This window comes from Pseudophryne corroboree, chromosome 3 (genome assembly GCF_028390025.1).
Source record: "Pseudophryne corroboree isolate aPseCor3 chromosome 3, aPseCor3.hap2, whole genome shotgun sequence".
NCBI classification, from domain to species: domain Eukaryota; kingdom Metazoa; phylum Chordata; class Amphibia; order Anura; family Myobatrachidae; genus Pseudophryne; species Pseudophryne corroboree.
In genome coordinates this window covers 588,843,538-588,856,849 of record NC_086446.1, presented here as the reverse complement: position 1 = coordinate 588,856,849, position 13,312 = coordinate 588,843,538, and the positions used below count along the sequence as shown (strand labels likewise).

General features: G+C 44.2%; 1 long non-coding RNA gene across 1 annotated transcript in view; it reads left to right on the top strand.

Moving 5' to 3' along the window:
* Positions 1-10,686, top strand: part of LOC135058053 (uncharacterized) — a 150,314-nt gene extending 139,628 nt beyond the window's left edge. Inside the window, exon 3 of the long non-coding RNA XR_010244565.1 lies at positions 10,457-10,686. This is a non-coding gene — a long non-coding RNA (uncharacterized LOC135058053). The remainder of the gene's footprint in view (positions 1-10,456) is intronic.
* Positions 10,687-13,312: the final 2,626 nt, after the last annotated feature.

Sequence of the window (13,312 nt, the reverse complement as noted above, 5' to 3'; positions counted from 1 at the left end):
TTTAAAATAGACTTGCTTTTATTTACCGTGTTCTGATAGGCATGCACAGATCCGTGAGATCTGTGCATGTTTATCAGTGGGAAGGGGTGGGAAAGAGTTAAAAATCAGAAAAAAAAAATGCACGGGGTCCCCCCTCCTAAGCATAACCAGCCTCGGGCTCTTTAAGCCGGTCCTGGTTGTAAAAATACAGGGGAAAAATTGACAGGGGTTCTACCATATTTTAACAACCAGCACCGCTCTGCGCCTGGTCATGGTGCAAAAAATATGGGGGACAAAAAGCGTAGGGGTCCCCCGTATTTTTAACACCAGCACTGGGCTCCACTAGTCAGAGAGATAATGCCACAGACGGGGGACACTTTTATATTGATCCCTGCGGCCCTGGCATTAAATCACCAACTAGTCACCCCTGGCCGAGGTACCCTGGAGGAGTGGGGACCCCTTAAATCAAGGGATGCCCCCTCCAGCCACCCAAGGGCCAGGGGTGAAGCCCGAGGCTGTCCCCCCATCCAAGGGCGGCGGATGGGAGGCTGATAGCCTTTTGTTAAAAAAAACGAATATTGTTTTTTGTAGCAGTACTACAAGTCCCAGCAAGCCTCCTCCTCAAGCTGGTACTTGGAGAACCACAAGTACCAGCATGTGGGGGGAAACGGACCCGCTGGTACCTGTAGTTCTACTACAAAAAAAATACCCAAATAAAAACAAAACACACACACCTTGATAGTACAATTTTATTAAACATACATGCACACTTACATTCATACATACTTACCTATGTTGACACGAACCAGTCGGTCCTCTTCTCCAGTAGAATCCCGGGGTACCTGTAAATAAAAATTATACTCACAAAAAATCCGGTGTAGATCGGTCCTCTTCTTTAACTTTGTAATCCAGGTTTGGACAAAGATTTGGTAGAATGAAGGAGGCGCTCCTGATGGATGAATGTACCTGCTGCCTATCTCTTGCACCACTGGATTAATCCCAAGAATAATCCAAAGGGGTAGAACTAGACAAAAGGTGTGGGTGCAGGGAGTTGGCGCTGGAATGGGGTGGGGGTTAAGCTGATGATTCAGCTAGGGTGTTTATGGTGTTTTTTGGGGTAATGAAGAAAGATACTTATCTAGGTGTTCTCAATGGATTTCTGATTTCTGAGAGAAGGATGGTTATTTTCTCCAGGAATGATGTAGTCATACGGCGTGGTATTATGAAAAACACAAAATAGCAAATTTTGGGTTTTGGGGAGTCTCAATGGGGATAGTAAACACTTTTTTTAAACACAAGTGGGGAGGAATCTCGGTTAGGTAGATCGTACCTCACTTACAAAAGTGAGTGAGGTTGGAAGCATATAAGGGTTTCTTTAGAAAATGATGCTAGGATTCTCAGCGTACCTAATTTACAAGAAAAAGAGTGGGTATAAACACATCAGGGTATCTTTGTAAGCTGTGCTGCGTACCGGTACTCACTGGAAGGGACGTATTCAGTCTGCACATCAAGGTTTCTTTTATCCAATCAGCATGCTTATTCAGCCACCCATTTTTTATGTAAAGAAAGATCTCCAAAGGCTGGGAGCTCTTGAGCTGTCAGTCAGGCTGCGCACTGTAGATACAATGTAGCGCATAGGCGCTCCATTGTATCCAATGGTGGGAACTTTGCTTAAGTGGGGCTAACCACAAGAATGACCACTTAACCTCGCGGTCTACCGCAGACTGCAAAGTTCCCACCATTGGATACAATGGAGCGCCTATGCGCTACATTGTATCTACAGTGCGCAGCCTGACTGACAGCTCAAGAGCGCCCAGCCAATCAGGAGAGTGCCATGATGTGGCGCTCCCTGATTGGCTGAAGGGACCCTCTTTGACAGCAGTCATGGGGGGTCCCGCCAGTGGGGGAAAGGAGATCAATGTGTAAACATGGATCCCCTTTCAGTGCGTGGTTCGGGTAATCCGTTTTTTTATTTTGCCAAGTACCTGGATTACAAAGTTATAGAAGAGGACCGATCTACACCGGATTTTTTGTGAGTATAATTTTTATTTACAGGTACCCCGGGATTCTACTGGAGAAGAGGACCGACTGCTTTGTGTTAACATAGGTAAGTATGTATGAATGTAAGTGTGCATGTATGTTTAATAAAATTGTACTATCAAGGTGTATGTGTTTTGTTTTTATTTGGGTATTTTTTTGTAGTAGAACTACAGGTACCAGCGGGCCCGTTTCCCCCCCGCATGCTGGTACTTGTGGTTCTCCAAGTACCAGATTGCGGGGAGGATTGCTGGGACTTGTAGTACTACTACAAAAAAACAATATTCTTTTTTTTTTAAAAAGGCTATCAGCCTCCCATCCGCCGCCCTTGGATGGGGGGACAGCCTCGGGTTTCACCCCTGGCCCTTGGGTGGCTGGAGGGGGGGTACCCAAGCCCGGGGTGACTAGTTGGTGATTTAATGCCAGGGCCTCAGGGACCAATATAAAAGTGTCCCCCGGCTGTCGCATTATCTCTCTGACTAGTGGAGCCCGGTGCTGGTGTTAAAAATACGGGGGACCCCTACGCTTTTTGTCCCCTGTATTTTTTGCACAAGGACCAGGCGCAGAGCCCGGTGCTGGTTGCTAAAATATGGGGGAACCCCTGTCAATTTTTTTCTCTGTATTACTATTTTTACAACCAGGACCGGCTCAAAGAGCCCGAGGCTGGTTATGCTTAGGAGGGGGGACCCCACACAATTTTTTTCTGAATTTTTAACACTTTAAACACTTTTTTTAAGGTACACAATGAAGCCCTGCACAGATCTCACAGATCCGGACGGGATTCATTGTGTTAAGTTTGGCAGTGTTTTACTAATCACTCCCGTAAAACACTGGCCGAAATTACAAATGACATCGACATCGGAAAAAACGAAAATGCAGAATACGACAGCATAGTAAATGAGGTGTAAAAAAATTAAAAAAGTTGCATATTCACACATTCGATGTCATTCGTGTTTAATCTCCCTCCAAATCCCGACAATTATGAAATTTAGTAAATATACTCCCATGACTCAGTCTCTTTAGCAGTCTAAAGAATCAAGCAAATATACTGCTCAGAATGAACTTTGTGAATTTACTGTACCAAATTGACACTGTTTTACAAAGAAATATATTATAACAAAATTAGAGACATGGTTCTATTCATATTTAATTGTGTGAATAAAATTTATTAAAACAATCAAGGAGGTTACAGTAAAGGACACCATATATAAAATAGTAGCTACAACACAAAAAGTATAACAAATATAAAATCAGCAATAAGATAATGAATAGAACATTCATGTGAGGAGTAAAATAAATATCCAAAATTAGTATTCCTGCATAATAGACATATATACAGTATTACAAAAGATTTATTACCAGTGAAATCATGTTTTAACAAATTTTCTTTATCTTCTTTTTCTTTATTTGCACATTTATTCACTTTTTCATTTGTTTTTATATTTTACTTGTCTTAAATATATATAAAAAGTTAGATTTTCAATAATCAGTGGTTACTTATCTGTCTTTGATGTGACTTATAGTTGCAGAATACCACATGATGAATGCATGAGTGTCCCATTGAAGAATACTTGTTTACTCTTCCATGTTGCTGATACATTTTACATGTTCACCTCCTGAACTCAGGTGTCCCTCATGCTGATGATAGCCTAGATGTAATGTTTACCCCTTTTACACCGCCAGCATATAACATGGGGTATTGCACATGAAGGTGCATAACCTGTGTTGCTGGTTGGTGTAAAAGGGCAGAGTTAGAATAATCCGGGTCGAGTGACCTGGTATTCCAACTCGGTTAGTTTGCAGGGTTGAACACGGGTTCAACCTGGCAAACCGTGCTGTGTAAACTGTAGCCAGGTCGCATCGACCTGGCTTCCCATTTACAGTGAATGTACGGGGGCGCTTAGAGATCATGTAATCTACAAGTGTCGCCCCCGCCATGTCATCGGCGACATCACCAACCCCGCGAAATGCTGGGTTGGTAAATGCAGTGAGAAAGGGGCCTGACATGGGTCGCAGCCAGGTAGCACCCTTGTCAGGCTCCCGGCTGTGACCATCGGTATTTAGTGTAATACAGGTGTTAGTGTGATGTTCTCTTCTAAAGATGCATGAAGAAGCTCTGTGATTCATTACTTTGAGATGACCTTTCCAATCCTCATTTTGTCCTGCATAGCTGGCCTTTCTCCTCCAAGGGATTGCCTCATAACCTCAAGTCTTTCTTCAACTTCTGTTATGAGTTGACCCTCTCTGATGGCATCCTCCTGTGTGGTCAGTGTTTTGTGATATGCTATGCCCTTCAAGACTTCTACGCTCAGCAGACCAACCAGTGGCACCCCAGGCATGAGGCCACTATACAGTGTGCTAAAGATGCTCTTTTTGGGCCCTTTACAGATGTTGACATTGAGGGAGTTCTTTCTGCCCTTGCATCTTGCAAGTGCCCATCATGCCAAGGAGCCACTCATTATTCATGAACTTCCAGACATCCTTTGGTCCAATACTGCAGAACTCTTCCAATGGAAACAGAAGGAGCACCTAGTGTTAGTGAAATCTTATTCAGATTGGTTTGAGATTATCTTCCCAAACTGACAAGTGCTATAGTCATCAAGAAAATTAACACACTTTTCAGCACATGGCATACCATGCAAGCTACTTATTGACAATGCCATAAAGTTCATGAGTGGTGAAATACAGATTTTCACCAGTGAGAGGGATATTCAATGTGTCACTAGCAGACCTTGCTATCCATAGTCGAATGGACTAGCAGAAATGGCTGTAAGTTCTGCAAAGCACCTGTTAAAAAAAATGTTACAGAGATGATTCTGTCATGTTTATGGCATTTCTCAATTTGAGGATTACTTTGAGAGATGGACTTCCCTCTTCTTCTGCTCAACACTTTCTGTTCACATGCACCTACACCATTATTCCTTCCACCAAGTTCAAACTTAGACTACAAGTTGGGATAAACATGCAGGATTTTCTGCAAAACTCAAGATTGCCGCTCAAAGCCACTCCTTAGAAAATATCCTATTGTTTAAGCCAGTTGTTCCCAGGGCAGAATGTCCACATCCAGACCCCTGTTGAATTAACAGAGTCAGAACATACACACCTGCGACTGCCACAGTGCAAACTAACTTGCAACTTGACAATACACTTCCGCTGACTCTTCCTCTCCGTGTATGGTAGTGGGAGCACCCTAATCCTACTGCCTGTGACCACACAGCACTTTTATGCATAATGAAGTGGGTGCATATGCGAACGCTATTCTTTGCCTGCAATGCGAACGCATCTGTATGCGGTGCAATCTAATGGTGCCTTGCATGAGTGCAACCAGCACCATATCCTAGAGATATGAGAGCCAAAACCTCAATCTCACCTGATACCAACTGACAGTGTCAGAACACCAATAATCATAGATAATGAGTCCCTGGGAGAAACACCTGTAAAGGGTGCAAGACAGTCTCATGCTCTTACCCAAAAGTGCACCTATCCAGTGACCAATTATGCCACTGGTCCCTTTTTTGCCACCAGGACTGTGTCCAACAACTGTTATACTGTCTTACACCACACACCTCTTTATTGCAATTCATGTTTAACCACTTGCCTGACATTGTCGCATCAGATGTGAACATGCCTGCAAGTGCTTTATCTGACCTGGTCACACAGGATGCGATCAGTCAGATAAACTGTGACAGCAGCAGCAGCAGCAGCAGGGAAGGGAATCTTCCCTCTGCTGCTGCTGTCAGAGGGACCGGAAAGTCCCTCTACCTTCCAGAACTCCAGTGTTGCCATGATGCTGATCGGTCAGCATGGCAGTATACCCCACCCCCAGCGGCTGCAGACAATAGCAGCCACTGGTAAGTTTAAATCATCACCCCCAATCCCCCCCTTAACCCCTCCCCCCCCCCCCCAGTGTATCTGGCAGCTGTCCAGGCTCTAAAAACGAAAGTTACAATGTTCTGATGGTTGCGATGTGCCCGATCGATGTTCCGATGTTTGGAGAGAGAGAGAAAAAAAAATATATATATTTTTGTTTTCCTAAAATCATTTTGGATAGGGTTAAATTCATGTTCTTCACCTAATGCACTCATAAATAAACTGACAATTTCTGAGTGGTTTTTTGGGGGGAAAATTGTCAGTTAAGTGGTTGAAAAGGGCAATGTAGGTGTATGCTATAATGTGTATTGTGGAAGCTACATCACTGCAATATATAAGCCAAAGGGTGCATGTGGGAATTATACACAGGTGCACAGTATAAACTCCTGAAAAGTTGGAGAGTTTTGATCAGAGATGTGCAGGAAATATAGGCAGAGGAGGCACTGCCTCACCTGCCATAGACTTTTTACTCCAGAGTTTTGGCTGTAAAAATGATAAGAATAATGCAAAGAAGATATTTCAAACATATTTTTTGTATTTTTCATCTACTTTATACAGGGGGTAATTCAGAGTTGATCGCAGCAGCAAATTTGTTAGCAGTTGGGCAAAACTATGTGCACTGCAGGTGTGGCAGATATAACATTTGCGTAGAGAGTTAGATTTGGGCGGATTATATTGTTTCTGTGCAGGGTAAATACTGGCTGCTTTATGTTTACACTACAATTTAGATTTCAGTTTGAACACAGCCCACCCAAATCTAAAGGCCCGTATTCATGGGCAGATGTGGGCAGAGATGTGTGCTAAGCGAACCGCTCAGCACACATCTCTCCCCCCAACTCAGCACAGCGCGATGTGTGCTGAGTGTGCGGGGGGAGATGGGAGGGCCGTTCATTTCACCCGCTGGGTGAAATGAACGACCTGCTATATTGAGCCTGCATGCAGGCCAAATTAGCACCAGTGATAGTGAAGCGCAGGGCTGCGCTTCGCTATCGCTGTGGAGGGTACACATGGACAGATCATGCTTAAAATCAAAGCAATCTAGTCAAATTGCTTAGATTATCGCTCCGTGAGTACCACCCTTTACTCTCTCTGCACATGATATATCTGCCACCCCTGCAGTGCAGATGGTTTTGCCCAACTGCTAACAAATTTGTTGCTGCGATCAACTCTGAATTAGGACCACAGTCATAACTCTGGCACAAACATTAGCATGACAGGAAACACCTGCCTCACCCCACCGCACATCACTGCCCTGTACTTCTACTTCAGATAATGGCCCAAATGTATTAAGCCTTAACAAGTGATAAAGTGGAGAGGGATAAAGAGTGCTAAATGACCAGCCAATCAACTCCCAACTGACTGTCCTTTTTCAAACACAGCCTGTGACCTGGCTGTTAGAAGCTGATTGGCTGGTCATTTATCACTCTTTATCTGTCTCCACTTTATCACTTTTTAAGGCTTAATACATTTGGGCCAATGTGTAATTTTCTTCTGTAAAGAGTGCCATCTTACCATAATATATATCATGACGTCTATTTTGTTACTTATAGGCCCTCATTCCGAGTTGTTCGCTCGCTAGCTGCTTTTAGCAGCATTGCACACGCTAAGCCGCCGCCCTCTGGGAGTGTATCTTATCTTAGCAGAATTGCGAACGAAATATTTGCAGAATTGCGAATAGAAATTTTTTAGCAGTTTCTGAGTAGCTCGAGACTTACTCCTACACTGCGATCAGTTCAGTCAGTTTCGTTCCTGGTTTGACGTCACAAACACACCCAGCGTTCGCCCAGACACTCCCCCGTTTCTACAGACACTCCCGCGTTTTTCCCAGAAACGCAAGCGTTTTTTCGCACACTCCCAGAAAACGGCTAGTTTCCGCCCAGAAACACCCACTTCCCGTCAATCACAGAACGATGAAAAATCCTTGTTATGCCGTGAGTAAAATACCTAACTTTTGGGTAAAATAACTAAGCGCATGCACTCTGCGAACCTTGCGCATGCGCAGTAAGCGACTAATCGCAATATAGCGAAAAATCGGCAACGGAATGACCACCATAGTGTTTATTATGCTTGTTTTAATGTCATTCATGTAATCATTGGAAATATTTTTTGCATCTGAAACAAACAGTAACACAGTTATGAACAGTTAATGTATTTGTTAATAATCATATGGTGAGAATGATCATGAATAAGATTATTATGTTATACACTGATCAAAAAAATAAAGGGAACACTAAAATAACACATCCTAGATCTGAATGAATGAAATATTCTTATTAAATACTTTGTTCTTTACATAGTTGAATGTGCTGACAACAAAATCACACAAAAATTATCAATGGAAATCAAATTTATTAACCCATGGAGGTCTGGATTTGGAGTCACACTCAAAATTAAAGTGGAAAAACACACTACAGGCTGATCAAACTTTGATGTAATGTCCTTAAAACAAGTCAAAATGAGGCTCAGTAGTGTATGTGGCCTCCACGTGCCTGTATGACCTCCCTACAACGCCTGGGCATGCTCCTGATGAGGTAGCGGATGGTCTCCTGAGGGATCTCCTCCCAGACCTGGACTAAAGCATCCTCCAACTCCTGGACAGTCTGTGGTGCAATGTGGCATTGGTGAATGGAGCGAGACATGATGTCCCGGATGTGCTCAATTGGATTCAGGTCTGGGGAACGGGCAAGCCAGTCCATAGCATCAATGCCTTCGTCTTGCAGGAACTGCTGACACACTCCAGCCACATGAGGTCTAGCATTGTCTTGCATTAGGAGGAACCCAGGGCCAACCGCACCAGCATATGGTCTCACAAGGGGTCTAAGGATCTCATCTCGGTACCTAATGGCAGTCAGGCTACCTCTGGCGAGCACATGGAGGGCTGTGCGGCCCCCCAAATAAATGCCGCCCCACACCATTACTGACCCACTGCCAAACCGGTCATGCTGGAGGATGTTGCAGGCAGCAGAACGTTCTCCTTGGAGTCTCCAGACTCTGTCACGTCTGTCACATGTGCTCAGTGAGAACCTGCTTTTATCTGTGAAGAGCACAGGGCGCCAGTGGCAAATTTGCCAATCTTGGTGTTCTCTGGGAAATGCCAAACGTCCTGCACGGTGTTGGGCGGTAAGCACAACCCCCACCTGTGGACGTCGGGCCCTCATACCACCCTCATGGAGTCTGTTTCTGATCATTTGAGTAGACACATGCACATTTGTGGCTTGCTGGAGGTCATTTTGCAGGGCTCTGGCAGTGCTCCTCCTGTTCCTCCTTGTGCAAAGGCGGATGTAGCATTCCTCCTGCTGGGTTGTTGCCCTCCTACGGCCTCCTCCACGTCTCCTGATGTACTGTCCTGTCTCCTGGTAGCGCCTCCATGCTCTGGACACTACGCTGACAGACACAGCAAACCTTCTTGCCACAGCTCGCATTGATGTGCCATCCTGGATGAGCTGCACTACCTGAGCCACTTGTGTGGGTTGTAGACTCTGTCTCATGCTACCACTAAAGTGAAAGCACCACCAGCTTTCAAAAGTAATCAAAACATTAGCCAGAAATCATAGGAGCTGAGAAGTGGTCTGTGGTCGCCACCTGCAGAACAACTCCTTTATTGGGGTTGTCTTGCTAATTGCCTATAATTTCCACCTGTTGTCTATTCCATTTGCACAACAGCATGTGAAATTGATTGTCAATCAGTGTTGCTTCCTAGGTGGACAGTTTGATTTCACAGAAGTATGATTGACTTGGAGTTACATTGTGTTGTTTAAGTGTTCCCTTTATTTTTTTGAGCAGTGTAGTAAAGGCCCGTATTCATGGGCAGATCTAGGGAGAGATGTGTGCTGAGCGAACATCTCAGCACACATCTCTTCCCCCGCTCAGCACAGCGCGATGTGTGCTGAGCGTGCGGGGGGATCAGGGGGGCTGCTCATTTCACCCAGCGGGTGAAATGAGCGACCTGCTAGATTGAGCAGTCCAATCTAGCACCAGTGTTAGCGACGCGCAGGGCTGCGCTTCGCTATCGCTGGGGGGGGGGTACACATGGACAGATCATGCTTAAAATCGAAGCAATCTAGTCAGATTGCTTAGATTATCGCTCCGTGAGTACCCCCCTTAAGATAGAGACACAGAGAAAAACTACTGAATGTAATAAAACAATCACATAGATGAATTATAAATATAATGATTAAGCAAAGAGGGTTGACAGATAAGTGAGTCGGATGACATTAACAGCAAAACTATTGGTTGTACAATATAATGTATCTGGTTATTGTATGAAGGATACAATTATGTTCTTCTGCGTGCAAACTTCAGAGAATAACTTCTCCTGCCTTGTAGGTTCAATAAACTGTAACTTGTTTTTATGCTGCAATAATGATAAAAGATGTCATATACCATAACAGATTCATATAGATGCACGTGTATGTTTGTTTGTGTGTGTGTGTGTGTGTGTGTGTGTGTGTGTCTGTCTGCAATTGTCCTGTATCAATATTACATAAGCCTGTCATTGTTACTTTGTGCATTTTAGGGAGTGTTGTCTGCCAACTCTCATTCTTTGACTTCCCTTCTTCAACAATCATAGGGCCAGGAACTACTGTACCTACTTCTGTATGACTGTTGATCCCACTACCAGGCTACCCACTGTCATTGTACCCAGGGGTTTGGACATACCTGTAATGCAAAAAAACTCAAAAGTGTGATCCTTCTTGTAAGGGGCCGACAGAATAATGCCTAGGTCTACCTGTTATGTTCATCAGTCAGGTAGGGAAAGCTGTTTGAATTACCATACATATTAATACATTTTACCATTACTTTCAGAACTGTTATTAAACTATATTGATATAATTTATATTTGCCTGGTTGTATAAGATATGCAAATTCATTTATAGAATTCATTAATAGATTTTTCTTGGAAAATGCAGTGATAAGAGTTTGTTATACCCATTTATTATGTTAGATCTTTATTCAATTAGGTATAATCCCAAATGATAAATTAAATGTCCACTCATTTTTCATATCATATTTTATTTGTTGAATATCTTCACCTAACATTTTTAGAATGGCAGAAGATTTCAGAATACAAAATGCAGTATAAAAGCTAAGACCAATATGTAATCAAAAGTCGTTAATTTCAAGAGTTTTTCATTTAGCGCTATTCAAACATTCAAGGGGTATATTTATTATGTTTATATATAATTGAGGTCATCTGGCATCTGTTTCTCCTTGTACAGTATTCAGAATACAATAATTTAATATAAGTTCAGCAACATAATGTCTAATAATATAGTGCTCAGAAAACACCTGTTTTAATTAAACAAGTTATTATACTATACAATAAAAAGCCCATAAATGTAACTATCATTTTTGATACACAAATTGACACACAGGCATAATTGATATGGGTTAAATAAATTAGAATTAGGACGTGGAATAGTGTATAGGTCTAAATCAACCACTGGTAATTTTAAAATGTTCAAAATTTTCCTAGACAAATATTCTGCTAGTAACATTCAAACATATTAACTGTATGTAAGAGTTTATGAGAATCTGAAGACAGTTGAGCTAAACGGGTGTATTCAATACCTGTGGACCCTCCAGGCAGGGCCGCCTCCAGGCATGTTCCAATAGAGCGGCCTCACAGGGCGCCACCCTTAATGGGCGCCGCACACTGGCGCCACCACATTGGAGCCTGGAGCCTGGTCCTGTGTGCGCCTCAAGCAGCGTCCACCCGCCCCGGCTCTATGGACTATGGTAAACTACTCAGTGCGTGCTATGCGCGCTGTGCGGTGCATGCACTGAGTAGTTTTTAGCTTTAGTTGTGTGGTGCCGGCGTCTGATGTCAGATGCCGGCGCCGCACAGCGCATATAGCGCGCACTGATTAGTTTCGCTTTAATCCGCCCGTTGCCCACAGCAGTCCGCCTCTCTCATCGCTGATGCCAGACAGCAGGTACTGTGGGGGCATTTATGTATCTGGCACTGTGGGCGCATTTATGTATCTGGCACTGTGGGGGCATTTATGTATCTGGCACGGCCTGGAGGTATTTATGTATGTGGCACTGTGGGGGCATTTATGTATCTGGCACTGTGGGGGCATTTATGTATCAGGCAATGCTTGGGGCATTTATGTATCTGGCAATATGGGAGCATTTATGTATCTGGCACTGTGGGGCATTTATGTATCTGGCAATGCTGGGGGCATTTATGTATCTGGCACTATGGGAGCATTTATGTATCTGGCACTTTGGGAGCATTTATGTATCTGGCACTGTGGGGGCATTTTGTATCTGGCACTGTGGGAGCATTTATGTATCTGGCACTGTGGGGGCATTTATGTATCTGGCACTGTGGGGGCATTTATGTAGCAGGCACTGCTGGGGCATTTATGTATCTGGCAATATGGGAGCATTTATGTATCTGGCACTGTGGGGGCATTTATGTATCTGGCAATGCTGGGGGTATTTATGTATCTGGCACTATGGGAGCATTTATGTATCTGGCACTGTGGGAGCATTTATGTATCTGGCACTGTGGGTAGCATTTATGTATCTGGCACTGTGGGGGCATTTTGTATCTGGCACTGTGGGGGCATTTATGTATCTGGCACTGTGGGAGCATTTATGTATCTGGCACTGTGGGGGCATTTATGTATCTGGCACTGTGGGGGCATTTATGTAGCTGGCACTGTGGGGGCATTTATGTAGCTGGCACTGTGGGGGCATTTATGTATCTGGCCCTGTTGGGGGGCATTTATGTATCTGGCACTGTGGGGGCATTTATGTAGCAGGCACTGCTGGGCATTTATGTATCTGGCAATATGGGAGCATTTATGTATCTGGCACTGTGGGAGCATTTATGTATCTGGCAATGCTGGGGGCATTTATGTATCTGGCACTATGGGAGCATTTACGTATCTGGCACTGTGGGAGCATTTATGTATCTGGCCCTGTTGGGGGGCATTTATGTATCTGGCACTGTGGGGGCATTTTGTATCTGGCACTATATAGGCATTTATGTATTTGGCACTGCTGGGGGCATTTATGTATCCTGCACTGTGGGGGCATTTATGTATTTGGCACTGCTGGGGGCATTTATGTATCTGGCAATGCTGGGGGCATTTATGTATCTGGCAATGCTGGGGGCATTTATGTAGCTGGCAATGCTGGGGGCATTTATGTAGCTGGCACTGCTGGGGGGCATGTTCTGTGTAGCTGGCACTGCTGGGGAGGCATGTCCTGTGTAGCTGGCACTGCTGGGGGTGCATGTCCGTTGTAGCTGGCACTGCTGGGGGGGGCATGTCCTGTGTAGCTGGCACTGCTGGGGGGGGCATGTCCTGTGTAGCTGGCTCTGCTGGGGGGCATGTCCTGTGTAGCTGGCACTGCACTACTGTAGACATTATGTGTATCTGGCACTATACTGGAGACATTATGTGTAAGAAAC